This window comes from Mustela putorius, unplaced genomic scaffold, assembly GCF_011764305.1.
Source record: "Mustela putorius furo isolate JIRA1106 unplaced genomic scaffold, ASM1176430v1.1 tig00000198_pilon_pilon_pilon, whole genome shotgun sequence".
NCBI classification, from domain to species: Eukaryota; Metazoa; Chordata; class Mammalia; order Carnivora; family Mustelidae; genus Mustela; species Mustela putorius.
Genome location: NW_025421311.1, coordinates 5,010,535 through 5,029,588, shown reverse-complemented (window position 1 = coordinate 5,029,588; position 19,054 = coordinate 5,010,535). Strand labels below are relative to the sequence as shown.

Sequence of the window (19,054 nt, the reverse complement as noted above, 5' to 3'; positions counted from 1 at the left end):
ATCTGCACTTGAAAACTAAGGGTTCCTCTGGGAGCTAACTAGGGGACTCTTACATAATAAGGGTTACCATTCCACTAAAAATTAACCTTTTTCCTTTCCCGAAGCAAACACACTGCAGATCTGAGTTTCCCAAAGAGAACGTTTTATGGGAAGTTACACAACAGAGCCCCAGTGGGTGGGTTTTATATCCTCTCTTGAGGCCACAGTTCCAAGGACATATGAGTCCTTGGTAGTATAATTCTGAAATAACTAATAGTAAAAGTTCCCTTCCCCTCAGTGTAAATTTTCCCTTGGGGGAAAGTCCAATGAAATCCAAGCTCCAGGTACACAGTGGTGTTTGTGTGGTGATTTCATTCTCCCCAAATTATTTTTTGAGTCATTGATCAGTGTAGCAGGGTCTTCTCTGGGTTTGCTTTCAGTCCACCTCTGTGTGTTCTAGTTTTCATAATAATTTACACCTTCTTTTTTTTGCAAATGAAAATACTTACTTTTTTTTTTTTTACTATACATAAAATATACCTAATGGCTGGTAAGATATTGCACATCTACCTAGAAGATATATATTAACTTGAATGAGTTTTCTTGAAAACACTGAAAAGCAAAATAAGTTCCATTCTCCTTTAGATTTCCCTAACTGCTTCTGTTGTTTTCTTTTCACGGTACAGCACAAGTAAGGAGAAAAAAATCAAACAGGTTAGTGTCAAAATGTGTAATTATAGTCTGGAGATAAAAACACACTCCATTCCCCCTCCTGAATTCAAAAGACAAAGTTTGGACAACAGTTATTAGCAGTAGTGAGAAAAAGTCCGCTTAGCAGTTGGGGGGTGCACACCAACAACTTCACACTGCATACAGTAAAGTTGAGGTCAGCAGTAGTGAAATTATTTGCCGTGACTTAATTTCCTCAGTTTGAGCCTTCCTTCTCATTTCACTTGAAAGAAAAAAACAGGTGCCTGGGTGGCTCAGTGGGTTAAGCTTCTGCCTTTGGCTCAGGTCATGATCTCAGGGTCCTAGGATCGAGCCCCGGGGGGGAAGGAGGCTCTTTCCCCCTCTCTCTCTGGCTGCCTCTCTGCCCACTTGTGATCTCTCTCTCTCTCTCTCTCTCTGTCAAATAAATAAATAAATAAAATCTTTAACCCACTGAGCCACCCAGGTGCCCCAGTAAATAAAGTAAATAAAATCTTGAAAAAAAAAAAAAAAGAAGAAAACAATGACAAGTTGAACCATAAGGTCCAGAAATAATAACTTAAATAGCTTTCTCCCTTAAAAACACATTCAGTCAAAAGCTGCTTTTGGTATCAAAAGAAAGCCTATGGCTGATTTGGTTCAATTGCATTTATACTCTGTCTTTATTTACAATGTCACTTTAAACATTTCCTAAAAGTATTTGAGACAATAATAAACCCAAGTAAATTACCTTCACCTATGGGGCAAATGAGGCATTTTCCCTCTGGAAGAGTCTGTCTGTGTTCCTAGTGAGGACGTGAGCATCCAGTGAAGTCACAGTGATGACATCCCTCCCTCGATCAGTCAAGGAGAGATTTGGGATTCTTTTTTTTTTTTTTTTTTTTAGATTTTAAAAATTTTTTTGATAGAGATCACAAGTAGGCACAGAGGCAGGCAGAGAGAGAAGGGGGGGAAGCAGGCTCCCCGCTGAGCAGAAAGCCCGATGTGGGCCTCGATCCCAGGACTGAGATCATGACCTGAGCTGGAGGCAGAGGCTTAAACCACTGAGCCACCCAGGGGCCCTGAGACTTGGGATTCTTGCTCGTGTTTTTCTACCCTTTCTTCAGCGCCAGCTCTATGTCTGGGGGGAAGGGGTAGGTAAAACAGAGAGAAGGTAGCTATTCTGATAAAGGCCAAACCTTACAGATGTTTGACACTAAGGTCATTTTAGGACGTCATTACTTGAGAATTGCTCCCAAATGAGCATGTGTCTGTGGGAACACCAGCAAGAGGACAGATGGCGGTGGCTGAGGAGTGGCCGGTAAGCCACCTGCCATGTGAGGGGCTGGGCTCTGGCTGAGCCCACCCACAAACAACACAAGAAGGCAGAGGTCATTCTTTTTAAATCTGGTGGGCCAAGCAAGCATCAGACTCAAATCAGGTGAACAAATAGGTCCCAATTAGCAAATTTAGGGAATGGCTAAGCTTGCATCATGCTTCCTAGTTTCTCATGTCCTGAGAAGCACTGTGTCAGGGAACCCCAGATGGATGAGGGACTCAGTCTTCAAAGGATGTAGCACAGTCACTCACCATGTGAGATAAGAAAGGAGGGGAGGGCAGGCTAGGGAAGGAAAGAGAAGGGAAAGAAACATTTCTAAGGCTATTTTTGAGCATTTGAAATCTGTATACGATGCCACTTTTGACTTTATTACAGGTATGCAGATGAGGGAGAGAGCAGGCAACGTGAAAATTCACCATCCTGGAGAAATGAAAACTCTTTCAGATTATGCATTTACATTTCACACATGCTGGCCAGCACGCTGCGTTGGAGATACAATGTTCATGTATAACATTCTCCCTGAGGCCACATTCCAGAACTTTCCTCCTCTGGCGATTAGCTTGAAAAATGCTCTGCTGACACTCACTAAAATGACAACTAGGAAGGATTTTTCCCTCTTTCTTCGGGAATCAAACACTCTTCCAGGGTTTATTTTTGTGATTTATAGCAAGAGAGGCCCATGCCAGCCACAAAATTCAGGGCTGCCTGCAAATGTATTTATGATCTGCTTTAAAGGTACAGTGATTTTCTGGCTTTCACTGTGGTTGCCTACATGTCTGTACTGTTCTCGTGGAGGGAGTAAAAGGTGAGAAAAGCAGAATTGATCAGATTTGTCTTTCATCTTTAAAAGAGTAAGGAAATTTCAAAATCGAGGTATTAATCCATTTTAACACAAAAATACTCAATGTAGATTTTATTCATTCTCAATTATATATTTGAGTTTTAAAAGTTAAATTCCTAAATAAAACCATAATAAAAGAATGATACATTTATGTCTACATAAAAATTAAATGGATATGATTTTGCCAATCCAAATTGATGCTTTTTGTAAAATTTTCTCTTGCATATAATGAAAATATAGTGAAGGCATCTGCTATAAACGTTGGACAGGGAAGTGAATTGGAGCATTTCCAGGGGCCTGGTGGCAAACGGTACCCTGCCTCTATATGGCAGTTGCTGACCTGCATCACACAGATGAGATAATAGCATTCACTGAGGACAAGTAGATCTTTTAGGTTAGGCTTCTGCAAAAATTCATACTGTGAAACAAATTTTAAAAAAGTTTTAAACTCACTTTAGAGCTATGACTTGATACACATGACTTGATAAGTGTTTGCTGAGTGAATATTATTTTATTCTCTCCAGTGGTATTTCCTTAAGGCCATCAAGGGTAAAATGCATCATGTGTCATGTGTCCTTAAGGGAGAATAAAATGCTGCTAATTAAACTGTGATACAACCTAATTTCAGTGGTGGGGGAACAAATCTTATTATCAGTGAAATAGAGTAAGACATTGAAGCCTACCACTTATTTCCAAATTCCAGGCTATGGTGTTTCTGCTGAAGAATCCATTGGTTAATGATAAAGAGGACTAAGGGCCTGCAGAAAATCATACTAGGGGATTCTTATTCCGCAACTCAAACATTTCTATTCAGGTTACACCAGGCTGAGTACTTCCATGATATGTTATAGGTTGATTACATATGAGCAACACATGTCCTTAACTCACTGGAGATCCTCCCAACCCCTTACTGCATAGTCTCTGGGTTCTGGTTCCCTTCCCGAACATAGTTTCTCCAGTATACGCACAGCATGCACAAATCACACATAAATGTTCTCACACATACATCAGGTTCAGCACAACTTTCTTATGCTATCATCTTATGCTCTCATCATAAACATCTCAGGAGTGATGAACATGCCTTATCTACACAAAGAATGAATGAGTATGGAAATGCTTGGTTGAAGATAGAGCATTTTCTAGTCCAAGCTCCATTTTCCTGTCCTTACTGTAGCTGATATGATTTCATGTGGTGCTGCTTCTTGAAGGGCCTGTTTTTGGTCTCTGTGATCCCTGTTCTCCTGGTTCCATCTCTTTCACATTCTTCTTCTTCCTTCCTTTTAAACCTAAGTGTTCCCAAATGTTCCACTCTTGACCCTTTTCTTCCCCTTCACCTCTTCTAAGTGACCTTCTCTTTTGGGGTCTCAATCAGATCCAACAAATGACTTGTCCAAGGCCAGACAACCAGCTGGTAGGAAAAGACCTCAGCTCTTATTTCTAGTCAGTAAACATGCTCACTTATTATGCTCAGTTCTTTCAAGGCAGTAGAGACACAAAACAAACAGGATACAGACTTTGCCCTCCAGGAGTGGGAAATCTAGTAGATCTCACACATGGAGTCTAGGGCCTTTCTGAAGTCAGTACAGAAGTTCTGAGCTGCTTCAAATGAAAATATATTTCAGCCATGTCAGACTAAACCAGACTATCCTCTTAGGCAAGGCTTCCTAACTAGTCTGTCAGTATTAGGGACTCTTCAAGGATGTGTGACAAGATTCTGATCAGTGATTATGTGAAATTCTCTCTCTCTCTTTTTAGGGGGGAGTACATATTATTTACAATAGTATGTATTATGTAGACTATTTTGCTAAGAAGATTGTATGAGTAGGTTAAGAGAGTATTAATTGTTACTGTGGGTTAGGAGATAAGTAAGCAAAACAAGCATGGCAATTGTGTGGGTCTACATAAGCAATATGAGATCCTTACTATGTAGTGATTCTCTCACTATAGTTATTGCTGGTGTATTTAATAGTATTTTACACTTTTAATTCCTTTTGAATGTGCCTTTAAAACTTGTGTCATGTCACTTCCATTTAAACATGGCAAATAAAATGCATGAAATCCCACTGACAGAGTAAAGAAATAAAAAAAGGCATAAATCCATAAGGCTGAGGGCAGCAGGTATTACTCTGATATGAGATATCAGCAGATTTCTAGAGTTTGAAAAGGATAGACATGTGGTAATTTACTTAGCCTAACTGATGAAGCCTGCAGTGAGGGAAGTGACCCAAAGGCAATACAATTTAGAATACAGAATCTTGGTTATATTCAGGACTTAGCAATGCCCCATTCCTCCAAAAGGGTAGTGTAGGATAAAGTCAACACAGGAGGTTTGGTTGACATTTCCCATAAGGAATAGTTAGATCTCTTTCCCCATTCTTTGGAAGCAAATATAACCGCTCTCTGTCCTTTCAGAAGAGGTGAGATTACTCTTGCAGAAGTTAATCTAGAGAGGCTCTGAACTTTTGCAAACTTTTGTTTATACTGCATATAAGAAGCTTAAGTGGAAGTCTACATGGTAAATGTGAGATTTGTCCAGGCTGCTGCTTCTACTCAGCTCCCAGAACAGAGGCAGCCATAATGTGCTCCTCAGGCCAGTGGGGGATTTATCCCTTAGGAAATTACCTGACATGAATGTGGATTTCCCCCAGTGAAGCACCAGCCCCTTACTGGTCATGAGCTCCACTGATGCACACAAAGCTTCCAGTCAGTGTTTTAGTGCCTCAGTCTTAAATATGAATAGACAGCCAGGGATTATCAGAGAATTGAGAAAAGTTTCTAACTTGACTGAATTACAGACACTCAAAGTTGAGGAAAGGGGGAATGTGGAAGAATCAGAAGCAATGCAAAGAGAAGAAAATAATACATCATAATTAGTTTTCACAGATATTATAAAAAATATTATGCTCATGAAAGAGATTTGTAAGAAACAATAAAAATCCACAGTATAAGAAAATATTCTTAGAAAATTTTTTTAATGATAGAAATGGAAGTGGAAAAAATGACCCAGATTTGAGGAAACCTGCTGAGAAGAAATTGAGAAAAAGATGAAAAATGGGAGGAAAAGATTCAGCATTCAAACAACAGATATTCCCGAGAAAAAGAAAAGTGAAAAAGTATGTGAAAAAATTATTGAAGAAATAAAACAAGAAATTCCAAGAACTGAGGAACTCAAGCCTCCAAGATCAAAAGGGCCCACAGGATACCCAGCTCCTTAAACAACAAAAACCCTCACCAAAGCACATCCTGATGAAATTTCACAACATAAATGTTTCTGGTGGGGGAATAAAAACAGTTCATATACAAAGGACTAAGAATCAGAGCATCCAGTTTTTCAGTAGGAACACAGAAGAATAAAAATTATGAGAAAAAATTCTTTCCCATTTAGGTGCGCCTGGATGGCTCAGTGGGTTAGGGCCTCTGCCTTCAACTCAGGTCATGATCCCAGGGTCCTGGGATCGAGCCCTGTGTTGGGCTCTCTGCTCAGTGGGGAGCCTGCTTCTTCCTGTCTCTCTGCCTGCCTCTCTGCCTACTTGTGATCTCTGACTGTCAAATAAATAAATAAAATCCTAAAAAAAGAATTCTTTCCCATTTAGAGTTTTATACCCAGCCAAAATATTAAGTATGAGGTGAGCATGAGGACCATTTTGGACAGACAAGCCTTTCATGTACCTTCCAAGCATGTCTTTTTTTTAGGAGTTTCCCAAAGAAGCATTCCACCAAAATGAAGGTAGAGAATGAGAAGACCTTGGACCCAGGAATCAGAAGATCCCATATTTGAGAAAGGTTAAATTATCAGGATGTTAGTGAGCAGGGGCTTAACAAAGGATATCTTCATGAAAAAAATGAACTGATACTTTACTTGACAGATAATTATGTACCGTTTTAAGTGACAGGTATTACTCTGATAACAACAAACACTTTAAAGATGACACACAGAGGATGGTGCTTCCAGCCTCTGGAGGTCCAGTGTCCTAAACTCTGTGAACCCTTACAGAAAGACAGAAAAGAGAGAAAAAGTGAAAGATAAACTAAGGCTTAAGGAACCAGAGCACTGCCTGCAACAAGTGGGTGGATTCAAAAAGCTCACCTTACTTCTAGAACAGTATCCGACTAGGCCATAAGCTGCAGGTTGAGGGCTAGAGGGGACATAGATGAAGAGCCACTGGAAATCATCAACAGGACGGTCATAGAGTTTGGGTCAACACATGATGACATGGTTCAGTGTGGCTGTGCCCATTATCTAATAGAATGCCCAAGTCATTTGATATAGTAACTATGAATCCTCCTTTTGGGAATGAAAATAATAAGAGGATAGATATGAATTTTCTGAAGACTGCTTTGGAAATGGCAAGAATAGCAGTATATTTGTAATAATTCTCATCTGGAAAACACATTCATGAGAAACCTATAGAATGGAAAATAAAGATCAGTACTACTCCAAAGCTGTAATATACTACCAGCATCATATTAATTTCTTCAAAAGAAATCCGTGGACATGGAAGTGAACCTAATTTGGTTTTCTTTTTAAAAAACTCCAAAGATAGGGCGCCTGGGTGGCTCAGTGGGTGAAGCCTCTGCTTTCGGCTCAGGTCAGGATCTCAGGGGTCCTGGGATTGAGCCCCACATCAGGCTCTCTGCTTGGTGGGGAGCCTGCTTTCCCCGATCTCTCTGCCTGCCTCTCTGCCTACTTGTGATCTCTCTCTCTCTCTGTCAAATAAATAAAATAAAATAAAATCCTTTAAATTAAAAAAAACTTACAAAAAAAGAAGACTTTAACAAAATTGAGAATCACTGTAACCATAGAGGCATGTTTTATAGCCAAGCAATGATGTTTAGCACCTGACTTTGTTCAGAACAGAAGTTAGAGGTAAATTTATTGCTCTTTAACAGCTTTGGGAGATTACAGCAAAAATGAACAGGAATTTGGTATCTAACCCACACTACTTCCATGACTGACTTGGTTCTCTTAGGAACTTTAAATCTTCTAGAGCCTCCATATGGTGTTAGGTGTCGCCATTAAAATATTTACTGATACTGGGTGGCTCAGTTGCTTAAGCATCTGACTCTTGATTTCAGCTCAGGTCATGATCTCGGGGTCATGAGATGGAGCCCCACATTGGGCTCTGCCCTAAGCATGGTGCCTGCTTGAGATTCTCTCCCTCTCGCTCTGCCCCTTCTCCTTCCACATTCTCTCTCTCTCTCTCTCAAAAAAAAAATTAAAATATTTATGGAGTTTGTTTCTTAGTGGTTAAAATATTTAATGGTTTATATCAGTGATGTCTTATATTTGGTGAAATATGGTAGATGGGTTTAGGAGAAAAAAGTGGCAATTAAAATATGACACACTCTAGCAATGTTTCCTAATTTCATGAACGTTACAATGAAAAAAAAAAGGTGTCTTGGAATTGATGAAATATAGTATTTTCCCAAAGAGCATTCTTTCTTATTCCGACTCTTTATCCCCATGTCAAATCAATCTTCAGAATCAGTAAACCCACAAAATGATATCTGTCTCCATCTTGTTTGACAACCTCCTCCTACTTGTCCCCATAGCACTAATTTGAAAACACCAGCTTCGTGTGCCTCTTCAAGGTGCCTTATTCCAGAAATACCCAGAAAATGAATAAACATTTCCTTTTGTGCTTTTCAGAGTGCATCATGTTCAGTAGGCCCTAGTGACTAATATGCCAGCATGAGCACAGACGTGTACCCTCTAACAGTAAGGGTTTCTTATCACAAGGACCAGAAACTAGCTCTGCCTATTTTAGCCAAAAAGGAATTTGTTCTGAAGGTAATCCACAGACTCTCTGCGAGGGCCAGAGAACTAGGTTTAGAGGTTATGTAGCCAAAAATAACCCTTAAAATGATGGCATGGAGCTGGTCCAGTAAAGACACCTCTTCTGCTGCCACCAGGTCCAGACTCCAGAGCAGGCCCTGCTGATCTCCCAGCACGGGGCAAGGGATGTTGTTGTCTGGAGCACCTGCCACTGGGGCAGAGTCTGGGTCATGGGCCCTGGATGCAAACATTATGTAGCTAGCATTGTAGCTCCTATGGTGGGGAGTGGGCTCTGCCTCAGAACATGGGAGAGCCTGCAACATGGGAAAGGGGTTCAGATGACAGTGTTCAAAAGAAACAAGTGTCCACTAGACTCTAAAGAAATACTTTCAAAAGCCAAAACACAATGCAGAGGAGTACACACCAAGTACACGGAGTGAGCATGTTTGCCTTCCATCTTTGTCTAAGTTGATTAGGTGCACTGTGCAATTTTATATTAAAACCTGGACCCATGCCTATTTTATGGCTATTCAAAATACATATCATTTTGCATTAGGAATTTTACTTATGATCTTAGATAATGAAAGAATACTTGGAAATGGCCTTTTAAATTTAACCCAGTGTGGTCACAGAATACATGCACTTCTTTAAAGTGATGACTGATTAATTATCTAGGGAATAATCATTAAGAAAAAAGGATAAGGATAGATACTCCTAAGTCCACAAAAGGATATGTAATGGTTACACATTACATAAATATTACCGAATTAGGCTAAATGAGACATTGGCAGACTCACGACATATAGGTGTGTGGAAGCTCAATTTAAACTGCATAATCAGATTTAGGAGGTGCTTTTAAGGTCATGTGAGCCAGCGTCCAACCCAACAAAGGCAGTCCCCCTTGTTATATCCCTGACAGGTGGTCCGCAGTGCATCGTTTTGAGTATAGTGTATTGTGGTGTTTGTTTCTGATATGGACTCTATTCGTCTAGGAATCTCACCAAAGATACCATTAATTTCTTTTGTCTTGTTGCTTAATACTCAAGTGACCTAAAACTTTTTTACAACCCAAACTGTTAAACTAGGAGTTCCATTCCATGTCCTTGAGCAGCTGATTTTAGAACCTAAATGAAACCAACATCTATTCTTTTGAAACATAGTCTTAGTTTCAGCCCTTGCTCTGGGCTCAGGGATATTAAGTTTAATAGTGATTGTCATTCAAATTCATTAGTGCTTTGAGCTTTGTATCATTAGCAAACCTAACATACTTATAGTCTAAGTATGCCTGAGTTGTTGATAAAACTTTGAAATGTCAGGGTCAAGGCAGGCCAACACAAGCCACCTTCTATGTTGGCTTCCACACCTGTGAACATTCTGTGGGTACAGCTGATCAACCCAGCTATTAGACCACATCCTAGACCTCATTTCTGTGTCTCACCCACAAACATTACTCAAGAGCCTCGTTTACAGATGTGCTCCAGAATGATTGTGAGGATGTAAAAATCTGATGGTCTGGCTCTATTTTAAATACTCTAGGTTATCTACAATTCAAAGGAGCAGTAGGAGACATTCCTGACACAACACAGAACTCTTCAGTGAAGCAAAATTATGACACCCAATCCTTTTTGTAAGTCTTGATTTTCGTATGCTGGGTTTACTGTTCGGCTACATACGCATTGTACATGAGTCAATATGAAAGTCAAAATTCTACATAAGGCATTTTAATATAGGCCTTAAAAATAATGATGTCCATAATGTGCATTTTAATTATAACTTTGATAAATGCTTATTACCATTTTAAGAGAATATATGATTTTGAATCATATATTCATATATAATCATATATATGATAATCATAATATAAATAATATATTCGTATATAATCATATATTCATTTATTCTTGAATAAAAACAATTGTTTTAAGTTTTTTGCTAACTTAAGAAACCAAAGAAACTAAAGAAAATCTAATTAAAATTAAAGTGTTCTACTGGAATGTAGAATCTTCAGAAAATTTGGCTTCTAAATTCTGAAGCCTGGAACATTCTTATTCTTCTTCTAAAAAGGAAGAAAAATATAGTAAATACATTGCAGGGATCGATTTACACTTAAAATATTTATAATGCCTACTGGTGATGTAAAAAAAAGGGGGGGGTGGGAAGCCGAGTTTATGATGTCATTGATATTTGCTAAGCCAAAAAGCAGCTGTGGGATAAATAAATTATTAGTTTCACCATGAATGAGACCTTCTAAACACATGGCAGCTTTTTGCCATCTAGTTGTACAAGAGAAATAGAGGGAGAGCTACAGCAGCTGAAATAAGCTCTTCTACTAAGCATTCTAATTAACCAAGTCCTAATACCAATAATTAAAATGGAAACTACCTTTAAAAACTATGTAAAGACCTTTGAATTCTGTAGTTATTAGCTTGTTTGAGACTGATTTTTTAAAGGGGTTTAATGAGCTCTTCTTAAGCATTTACCACAATCATCTCGCTTTGTACCAAAAAAGCAAAAAATGAAACAGAGCAAATTGTGAATTATTTCAGTGGTGTCTAAAACACCAGAGGGTACACAGACAATATACAAATTGTCTAATTATCCTGAAAATGAAGTTATTTGTCCCTTAAAACAGTTGTAACAGCTAACATTTATTTTATAGACATAGAGGGTTGGAGCTGGCATCGTTTTCTTTTTAAATGTGCCTATCTTTCATTTTTACACCATAGAAACTGATGTAAAATAAGACTTGCTTGTGGTCAGCGTGATTGTGCTTGCTTCTGTGTAAGAACACACTGTCTTCAGATTCTTTCAATTCACAGTATTTACTGAGGACTTAGAATGCCAGCAGAGCACACGATTTCCGTTAAATCTCTCTTGGGTGGTAGTGCATGTAAGCCGTCTTTGGAGACCACTGCAGTAAGCCTTCCTTTAATAAGCCATATCCATGGGGAATCTTGCTCAAAATAAAACCCATGGTCTAATTACCTAGGAATTTTAGTAAGTTCAGTATGTCCTCGATCACTCTTTTTTCCTCATCTACTATCAGAATTATAAGGCAAGACATGTTTGGCAGACACTACAAAGAGGAACAGTACAAATACCTGAAATAGAACTTTTTATTTTTTGCTCTATTTTTAAAGGATAATCCTTTGATCAGAAAGACCCGAATTAACTACTTCATGATGCATTTTAGTACAGAGTAATTTTTTATGATTTTTAAGACTTATTATAAAATATGAAATGGAAATTTAACCATCTGGATACTCAAACAGATGAGCCTTTTCTGAAGATGGTCCCTCAGGTAACTAGATTTGTTGACAGAAGTGCTATCTAGAATGGTACTCTGTGTCCTTTGCTTGAGACTGACAGATTGGAATCTTCGAGTTCTCTGCATGGACTGTACTGGTTTGATCTTCAGCTTCTCTGGAAACGTCCTGTGCTGATTAATAGTGAAGGCACCCACTGGGTTTTCAAAGACGCAAATATAAGTGGTGTGCTATTTTTTGGAATTAATTGCATTTGGAATATTCTGAGTAGGTACTCTCTGGTACTACAAGCATATGGTCATTTTCACATAGTGCTATTTCTGTAAAATCTCCATTCTTTTTTTTTTTTTAAGATTTTATTTATTTATCAGAGAGAGAGAGGGGGAGAGAGCGAGCACAGGCAGACAGAATGGCAGGCAGAGGCAGAGGGAGAAGCAGGCTCCCTGCTGAGCAAGGAGCCGGATGTAAAATCTCCATTCTTAACACCATCAGAATCTGTTTCCTTAAAGATAGCTGGACAACATCAGAAAATGATGGCAAGTTAGTATCTTTTCCTGCTTGAGGCAGTAGATTTGCTAAAACCGAAACATCTGCTAATCCTATGTCAGAAGTTTGTGCAAGAAGCAACTGAATATTGATCAGCAGCTCCAATATTACATTTAAATATCTACTTTTGTACAAAATACTGTAAAATGCTATTCTCCAGTGTTACTTGATGACTTTATCTGAGGAAAGCAGGATGGAAGTGGAATAGTGAAACAGGACTTGAGGTATTAGTCAGAGGGCAGGCCAATGCTTTTTTAAATGCAGGGAGATGCGTTCACCCAGGTACCATTTAGCAAGCCCTGCACTTGTCCCATCTCGGCTCGCTCCCATCAGTAGCTATGTAAAGTCTCTTTTTGCATCTCCTCCTCACTTCCTTGCCCAGCAGGCCTCTCTGTCCTCTGAGGCCATCAAGTAAAACCCTTCAACGTCCCGCTCCCATTCACTAGGTATAAACCTGGGGTGGTTTTCCTCCCAGAATAAGGATAGGATCTCACTCTTATTCAAGGCCAGATCTGTCAAAAGTGCTGGTCGTCTCACTCCCCGACTGGAGCTGCCCAGCAGAATTCAGTGTCGATACCAGGCTCCCCCCACACACTTGGCATAGCAGGTTTCAGGTCTCAAGATTTGGATTCCCCCTCATACACCCACGCCATCCCTACTCATCTTCGCAGCTTTGGCACCTCTCACTAAGCCTAGCAAGCAGAGGTACTCAACAATTACGTGTTGAACTGAAACTACTAACTTTTAAGCATGAGTTATTTTCAATAGCTTGAACCAGAAATGAGCTTGTCCCAGATTGTCTGCAGAACAACATCTGACTCCTGCTCCACTTTATTTTCAACCCGTAAGTGACCCAAAAACGAGGAGTGAGAAAGTTCCAATGACTAGAGTTGCTAGATAAAATACAAGCTGCTCCATCAAAATTGATTTTCAAATAAACAAATATTTTTTTAAGTATAAATATGTCACAAGTAGTACATGGGGCATACTTATACTAAAAACAATTATTCATTGTTTATATGAAATTCAAATTTAACTGGACAGCCTGTATTTTTACTTGCTAAGTCTGACAGTTCTACAAGTGACTCCTTAAAAATTCTAAAGATGTTTCTTTAGAGCCCTTGGAGGTTTGTGTCCCAGTTCTACAAACTTCTCACTTGGGCAGGTTTTATGTCTTTTACTGCTGCTCCATTTCTTTCTGAACATCTCAGTAGCATGCTTTAGGAAATGCTGTTTACTGTACATAATTTCCATTTATTTTGCTAATTTATAGAACTCCTTTCTAATATCTGTTAATAATTTTAGCAGAAAGAACACTGTAGCATTGCTCAAAATCTCTTACAAAGCTGATATTCATCGTTATTACTATGCCTGAGTCAAGTCCTATCTACAAGTGTTAATAATAATTTTTGAAAATTTCATATTTTCAATTAAACCAGCAAAACACAAAACACAATATTGAAAATAAGTAAGTCTTTCATTTGGGGATTTCTTTTCTTCATTAATCAGGCACCATGAGACGTGCTATCCTCACTCACAGGCTAGGGGGAGGCAGCCTGGCAGGCGGAGGTGGGGCCTGTGATGTAACCGCAGCCGGTCTTTGTTGGTGAAGCCATCCCTAAAGGGGAAACGTCTGTAAACCCAAGTGCTTCAGCTTCAGTGTGAATGGGCTGGAAAGCAGAAAAGAGCTGCCTCTTAGAGTTTCCTATAAATCGTGGAGGCTTGAAACCGTGGTCAACAGAATTCCTCACAGATCCTTAAAAGACACCTGTCTCAGTAAGGAAAGGAAAAGCAGGTTTCTGTAAATGACTACGTGCAGGAGAGTGCAACTGCTGTGCGCGCTGCGGGCTGGTGTACCGAAGGTGATGGTGCAGTGGGAGTGAAAGGGACAGCTTGTTCCGATCCTGAAAGTTTCTCACATTAATGCGTTCTTCTTTCCGTGTTCTTGACAGTAATTTCTCATTACTTATTCCCATGAAATCATTAAGGAGAGAGAAATACCTCCCTAAGGAGAGGAATACTGGAATGTACCTTCCTCAGAATTTCAGCTGGACTAATCTCAGTTTCAACTTCTAAGCAGAGAAGGACGAAGTCCGCCCTAACTACTGGGTGTCACAAGAGGATAATGAATTAAGACGTTTAGCCCAACACAAGCAGGGTACCTGCTTTCCACCATATTGGCAGCTCCAGTTAAGGACGGTTGTCAAGCTACCGGCACAACAGGCACACACTGCAGAGATGCAGAACAATGCCTGGAAGCCTGCCCAAAACTGGTCTCTCCAAAGGACACACTCAACGTATGGGACCATGCCAAAACTCACTGAGGGTTAGTAGCGGCATTTTCCTAGTTGGTGCGAGAAAGGGAGGAAATTTGGAAAGCTGAAGGCGCGGGGCTGCTACCTGGCTGTGCAGAGCAGCAGGGCTGACAAACACACTCATTAAACTTGATCTGAAGCAAGCAAGCCAGTGAGGTCGTTTCTGAAATATTCATAAGGCGTGTTACCAGACTCCCACTGAGAGGCAGAGAGGCAGAGCAGGAGCACGCACCCACACCCGGGGAAAAAGGCACTCACAACAACACACCCCACCACCACACTCGGCCGCCTGTCGCTCCCCACACGCCTGTTCAAGTCTACCTGCCCGGGAAAGAGATGGTTTCGGAGTGAGGAGTTTCCCAGCAGTTGCAGGAGCTCCTCAGACGGCCCTTCGGGGACCGCAGCGCGGAGGACCCCTTGCCCCGCAGCCCTGCAGCGTCCCTGGGGCCCAAGGCCACGGCGCGGGGGGTGGCGGGGGTCCAGGACCCGGGAGGGCCACTCGCCAGAGCCAGGCCGCCCGTGGTGTCCCCACCTCCCATGTTGGCCTCTGCCGAGGATGCCTCCTCCAGAGCCCCCGTTCGGTTCGGTCGCTAGGTGACCTGCGTCCGGGCCGAGACGCAAACGGCCTCCCGCGCGGCCCCGTAGGTGTTAGTTGCGGGGGCGTGGGCGCAGGAGGAAAGGATGACGGTCCTGGTTGCCCCCGAAGCCCCTGCACCGAGGCAGGGCGCACTCTCATTCCAGCCCCTCTCTGGCCACAACCCTGACCTCTCCGCTGCGCCCCAGACGCAACGCAGCTCGCACGGTGCCGCGTCCTCGTCACCACCTCCCCGCTCTCCAAGGGCATTCGCCCCTCGCGCCTCTGCCCCTCCGGGGTCGCTCCCAGGCGCGGCGACTCACCCGGACCCCGGCGGCGGCGGGAAGCTCAGCAGGTCCCGGCGCGCGGCGGCCGGGTCTCCATGCCCGCCCTCCGCAGGCGCTCGGGCTGCGCGTTCGGCGGCGGCGCTGGACACGGTCCCTCCGTCCCCCGCACCGCGGCTGCACAGGGTGGCCGCGACTGTCGCACTGGCTGCGGGCGCGGGCGGGGCGGGGGCGGGCCAGGAATCTGGGTCGCGGGGAGCGGAGCGAGCCGGGAGGCACCCGGGCGGCCGGCGGCGGGGAGGCGACCGAGAGCAGCCCGCGGAGGGCGTGCGAAGGCTTCCCTGGGAGCGCGACGCGGGCGGCGACTGAGCATGCCCAGTCCCCAGCCGGGGGGCGCGGGCGCGGGGCCGGGGGAGGGACTGCTGCTGGGGCCTAGAACCGGGCCGCGGCCCGGGTTGGCCCGGTTGGGTCGCGCCCGGCGGATCCGCGGGAGGCCCGGGGACCCGGACACCTGTCAGTGTGTCCTGCAGAGAGCCTTGCAGTGAGGGGCAAGGTGTGCTTCTCGCTTGCTTCCCAGAGAATTGTCCAGAAGGCAAAGTTTGCTTTAGCTCAGTTTCGGCCCTTGCGGCCTCACAGCCTGATTCCCGCAATCCAGGTACGATGCCCCACCTGCTTTCCTGAGTCGGGTACCAGCCTCCTGGGTGCGTGGGCAGCGCCCGCCTTTCCCGACTCCTGGACCTGTCGGGTCAAGTTCTCCAGGAGCCAGCTCTTTAATTAGGTGTAATTGAGAGATGCTGTCAGTCCTCCCAGGTCACATGTCTGCATTTCAACCAGGACTTCGAAACAGTATCTTCACCCCGGGGTTAATTGTAATGGATGGACCACACCGTGCTCGGGGGCTATTTTAGGGCGCCCTGCTTCCACGTGCAACAGGAGTAGCCCGGAATGACTCACTTAACACCCTCCGAAACCTGTGCCTTTCAGTGGTGTGGTACTTCATGCCGAATGGAGAACGTTTTCTCTATATTCAAGCAAAACGCTGCTTACGTTGAGGCAGCACGGGGTCAGGGAAAGAGGGTGAGCCTCGAGGTTGGCCTGATCTCAGTTTTATCTACCACTCGCGTTCCCTAGCCATGCTCTGCCTCTGTGATTGTTGTGAGGCCAGAGCCCGAGCTCTTGCTGTGCAGCTGACGTTCACCAAGAAAGCCTCCGAAAGTTCCACGTCTGTGGTCTGTTTTCATGACAGGTTGGGTTAGTGCTGATCTTGAAATGGTGACCATTTGTGCTGTTGCCTCTTCACATTAAATAACCTTGAACTTGGATTTTTCTAACTTTATGGTTAGAAAACATTAGCCACTGTTACCTTGTCTTTCAGCACTCCAGTTTCTTCCTGCTTCTTTGAATAAACCTCTAGGAAGGAGCTACATCAAGGCCATATATCCGGGCAATTTGCTATGGGCAGGATTATCACCACGGGAAGGATTTCACTCCATAGTCTTCTAAAAGTAGTTTAATTGACTTGCATTCCCCCATGGTCCTTGTTTCACAACTATTGAACAAAGTATGGTATGGAAGGAAGTTTTCTCTGCACTAATACTATCCCACTTTTAAAAAATATCAACATTCAAAAAGTAAACTTCTCAGAGGCGCCTGGGTGGCTCAGTCAGTTAAGCATCTGACTCCTAATTTCAGCTTAGGTCATGATCTCAGGGTGATGGGATCGAGCCCCAAGTTGGGCTCTGTGCTGGGCGTGGAGTCTGCTTAAGATTCTCTCTCCCTCTCCTTCTCTCCCTGCACCCCTCCCCTGCTCATTGCCTCTCTCTGAAAAAAAGAATAAACCTCATTAACTCCCAAACGTACCATTTTCTTCATGACACTTTGCCTTTATTTATGTTATTCCACCCTTTCTGGAATACTCTTCCTTTTCCATTCCATTTCACAAAGTCCTGCCCACTCTTCAAGCTCAAATGCCACCTTTTTTCCGAAGACTGCCCAAAACCCCATGGCAGAGTTAATACTCCGCTGCCCTCTTGCTGTCTGCACGTGTCGCTGTCTGCTGGCAGTGTCAAAGCCATCTAAAACATTGCCCCCCGCAGCGATTGGTATGTCCAGGCACCATTCCAGGCACCAGGAAAATAGCAATGCACAAGACAGAAGGGGTCCCTACCCTCATGTAACTTATAGTCTAGTTTGAAGAAGATAGGCAATAAACACCTGAGCGATGACACAGGTCATATATATTTTTATCTTTGTGTTATTCATCAGATTAATGTACATAGTCCAGATTCATCCTTCCAAAAACAATAAAGATATTAATATTGGCCTGAAGCCACCCGGACTACATGGACATGGATCCCTGCCTGGTTGTTGCTGAAGCAATGATTTTTACTCCTTTCATTTGACTCCCTCAGCTACAACAGTCCTAATCCCAGACCATTCTAGGTTGGACAATCCCATATGAAGAATGGGAGGGGGTGGGGGAAAGCCAGAGAGTTTAGTCCTTTCACCAAATTATATCCTTTCTCTAAAGTCAAGGAACAGTGTTTCCATTGGTTGGATGCAACCTGGATTCCCAGCTCTTCTGAATCCCAGGCCTCTCTTCCAGGATCACGCACCACTCCTGATCCCTCCCCTTTCATGATCTTTGGCCTCTATTTATGTCAATAGTTATTTTCTGTTGTATGTCATTTGACTGGATCTATCTGCTATCTGAATAACTCAAGCTTTTTTCTCTAATTCTCTTATTGTCTGAGCATGAGACAGACTTGTCACCTCTTAGAACCAACTTTTCCAAAGCATGCGTGTATACGTGTATTCCATAGCAATTAGTGACAGCCTTGCTGCAGTTTATGTTTAATTCCAGGGCAGGATCTCATTCATTCTGATGTAAACAACACTTAGCAGATGACCATTATTCAATAGATCCCCAGTAAAAGGTTGTGAAATGAATGAAGGAATGTATGCAGGTTCTCAACTCTTCTTGCTTCCTCAAACTATAGTTCTTTTCTAATTACTCCATCTATTGACGCTATGATTTGGCTCAATTTCACCCTTTTCTATTCTCCTAATTTCCCTCCTGCCACAAAGCCACAGATGTCTACACCTCAAAGTAGAGAAAACCTTAATTCATTAAATACTTTGTGTGTTATAATGAAAGCCGCAACCTATTATCTGTAAATCCGTATCATTCTTGCTTCAGCATTCTTGCTGGTCCACAGCAACTATCTTTAAAACTTCTTTCTCTTTTCCATCTCCCCCACCTGCCATTTTTGAACAATGTACCTCTGGCTCTTGCCACTGCTCTGGAGAAGTGACCACCAACGGCCATCACCCTAGGAATTAGCTCATTATAGTGAATATGTCCTCCCCCACCCACCCCAGTCTCTATCAGTAGACTATTTTCTTCCATCTTTATTCACTCTCTCCTGGCTATCACCAGCTTTTCTC

The 19,054-nt window shown here is 42.7% G+C and overlaps 1 protein-coding gene and 1 pseudogene across 3 annotated transcripts in view; one reads left to right on the top strand and one right to left on the bottom strand.

Moving 5' to 3' along the window:
• Positions 1 to 15,895, bottom strand: part of ELMOD1 (ELMO domain containing 1) — a 62,291-nt gene extending 46,396 nt beyond the window's left edge. Inside the window, exon 1 of one of the 3 annotated variants that reach the window (XM_004764415.3) lies at positions 15,647 to 15,895. The gene's annotated coding sequence lies outside the window, so the exon portion shown is untranslated. Of the gene's footprint in view, positions 1 to 15,070; positions 15,175 to 15,646 lie in introns of those variants that run through there. The other 2 variants (XM_013062443.2, XM_013062440.2) reach the window with 2 other exon arrangements.
• Positions 1,964 to 7,374, top strand: LOC123391325 (annotated as a pseudogene).
• Positions 15,896 to 19,054: the final 3,159 nt, after the last annotated feature.